Source organism: Ipomoea nil, unplaced genomic scaffold (genome assembly GCF_001879475.1).
Source record: "Ipomoea nil cultivar Tokyo-kokei standard unplaced genomic scaffold, Asagao_1.1 scaffold0482, whole genome shotgun sequence".
Taxonomy (NCBI): Eukaryota; Viridiplantae; Streptophyta; class Magnoliopsida; order Solanales; family Convolvulaceae; genus Ipomoea; species Ipomoea nil.
Genome location: NW_017616910.1, coordinates 4,198,652 through 4,202,213, shown reverse-complemented (window position 1 = coordinate 4,202,213; position 3,562 = coordinate 4,198,652).

The window sequence follows — 3,562 nt, the reverse complement described above, 5'->3', positions numbered from 1 at the left end:
ATAACATTGTTTTTTCTCTAAAATATTATACTATTATCACTTTTCGCCCTTCACGCAAAAAAACTTTTTTTTTTTATCCAATTGTTACAAAATGGCTTTTTCATCTTTAAATTTTATGACGGTACGGTTAAGTTAAAAACACTATTTTTTTTTTAATAATTGAGAGAAAAAATGTCATTTTTTTTTTACCTTAAGTCAATGATGAGATTATTAAACAAATAATTGCTGGTAAATTTATGAAGTGATGAACTTAAAGTTATGCCTAATCTAAGGGCATGCGTTGCTAGAGTGGACCTGGCCTCCATGCCTTTATCATTGTTCACACTATAATATCTTAAGCAATTAATTAATTAATTATCACAGCAAAAATGGATAAGGTAATAGCAGCTAGTATTAGTGTAATATAGTGCTAAATATAATTATTGGCAATTAACAATATTTAATAAATGTAAGATGTTGTTTGGTATGTGTCTCATCAATTTCTATCATCATTAATAATGGCATACAAGTACATACACCACAAAATCAACTTGCTCCCTTCACTTTGATTGAAAATGTTTGCCAATACTATACTTGCATAATAGTTAGCTAGGGTCACGTTTTCAGCGACAAGCCAGTACTAGGTCGTCCAATAATTTCTTCACGACACTTGCTAGCCTCAACTGTACAAAAACATTTATCATATATTACCCCAAAAATTATAACTAATAGCGAATGCGAAACTATGTTTCCTTATAATTAATATAATTGTGCAACAACTAGCAATAATAATATGCTAAATTTTACCCTCTAAACCTTTGTACAATAATATATACGCGAAATGAACTAAAATCTGATACGAAATTGAAACAAGTACTTCAAAGTCAAATGACATATCATTATGAATGTTACAAACATGAAAGGCACAATCAATTATGTCCAACAAATATTGAAAATAGTGTATATTTTTATCCCTTGCTAGAATATATATATAGAATCAATCGTCCTTCTACCGTCCCACATATCCCACCATCAATGTTGAAGAAAAAAAATGAAAAAAAAAAATATTTCTCTTATCTTAAAAAAATTAAAGCAGGTTCAACTACCAGTCTACCACAAAGTAAGAACACAGTACAACGTAAGTGATGAAACAGTGATTAATATAAATACCAGTAAAGCAAGTGGCCTACCAATTCGCAGAAAAGCAATGAGAAAAAAAGTGACCAAATTAATACTATCTACTTAACTTTTACTTTTTAAAAAAAAATTTGTTTATTAATTCATATTTTCCGATTTCATTAAACTATATCCTAAACTCATGAACCCGTCTCAAGACTTGTGACAAATGATTCCAAGTTAGTCCCGAAAACTCTTTAGGTTTTTAGTGAAGTTTGAAGTTTGAACCCTCACCCAGCTTGCCGCTAAAGGTAAAACTAATTGATGGACGATTTGAGTTAGTCTGACGGGGCCTATTTCATTTTTACCTGCTTGCCTGGTCAAGTCCTATTTCTGGTACTAAGTTTTACAGTGTCATTGACTCTCTTGTTGCCTGTGTTTTTTGACGTTATAACAACTTGTGAAACTATATGTCTGGAGTTTGATTGGCAATGGTAAGTTGTTACTCCTTTCGTTGTCGTTAAAAGATTTTAGATTTACCTTCTTGTGTTTCTGTTAGTTACCATCACTGCGAAAATGACATCCTTTCCAGTCCCTTTCTTCTTGTCTTCTCACCAAATAGGGATACTATATTAATTATTGAAAATTTTGCATAAATTGCTTGGGAGACTTTTGCAATAACGCGTCTGTACTGCAATTGATTGGGACTTATATATCATGAAATTATACTTCTTGCACCTATTATATATTGAAAGCCAAATATTGGTTTCCCGTTCTAAATCCGAACCGGAACTTTTGGGTTTGGAGAAATAAATAAATAAAATATTTAGTGTAAGGTAAAGATGTCTATTTAACATATCAGTAGGAAAACTTATTACTGTAAATAAAATAAAATATTTAGTGTAAGACATTTGGCCCTGTTTACTAATTCATTGAGTTACCGTGATTTACATCCTCTCACATACTCTGTTGGGTCAGAGTGTAGAGGGCCCTGGGTCGGAGTGTAGGGGGCCCTTAGGGTTGGGGATTCAGCCTTTTGGGGTAAGAAAAACTTACTACTTAGAATAATTGAGAGATTAAAATGGAACATGAATAATTCAGAGATAAGTGCTATAAATATAAATATAGTGTTTTTTATTTTGGTATACCCGCCAGAATTAAAGGAGTAATTATGTGGCTTTATAGTGTTGGTTTCCTTTGCTTTAATTACATTTTGGGTGAGAATAATTAATATAAATGGTAGGGTGGTCGGTAGCGTCGCTTTAGAAATTTCCACAGCAATGGGGTCTAAAGTTTTGAAGATTTTATTCCTATGGTTGGCTAAAATGGGTGTGCTTACCATTATATATTGTGCTTAGTGCATTTTAACGTACAAAATGAGCTGCAAAGCTGAGCAGGGTTGGAGTGTGGGGATGGGACACTGCTGGATATGATTTCCATGGATATGGGTGGTCCAACGGATTCTCAAAATTCTATCAAATTAGAATAATATAATTTTTATCTGATGTGCTCTTTTAATTAAATAATGATAATTTATCTAACAATTTGAACAATTAATAAATGAACGTATTGTTATGTAATTGTAAAGTTAGAGGTTTAATTATTGTATATTGGTCATGTGTTTTCTTAAATTTTACGGTCAAAATTTAGTGATAATTGAGATCAGAGCAAATGTTGTCTTTCGTGCATTGTTATGAATACAAAGCCTACTAATGCTACCATCACTCGGTAGCACTCACACCCTAACCTCCGGCATACAAGCCCCTACAAAACGAGCTTTTATTAGGTTGACTAGCTTGTATAAACTTAAGGAGTATGTAGTGATTAAATTAAGAGTCCTTCTTATTTGATAATCGGTTAATTAACGCCACATCAAATCAAGTAAAATTTCATTTGTTTTTTAAGAGCAACATCAACATCTCAAATCCAAAATAGAGTTTTTGTGTAACCCACACCAAGAAAAAGAAAAAAAAAAAAAAAAGGACAAAACAAAAAAAAATTTCATAGCAGCCACCGTGACGCACTCACTCACCTAACGGGCACGTTTAATACAGTCATCCGTTGGACGCTCTGTTGAGCGCATCGCATACTAGTCTTTTTATTTATTTTTTTTATTTTAGCAGAACCCACAAAAACTTAAATTATTACTACAAATTCATTTTCATCACTCTCCTGCTCTCATCCAATTCATCTTAAGAAACCCCTAAAATCCCCAAAAATGATCTCATAAGGTTGGTCTAAAGTGAAGAAATAAAAATGGTGGCAAAGAATTAGAGTTTACAGTTGAGTAATGGTGTGGGATCCTGAAAAGATTATGATGTCATCTGCGTGCATGACGGGCGTTACTGCAGGGAAGCGATGATATGATACATCAACAGAGCACCCTATGTCCATGTCCCCCCCATTATATTAAACAATTAGACACCAACCAGTCCTTCACTATCTGCTGTCGAAGTGGAACTATATA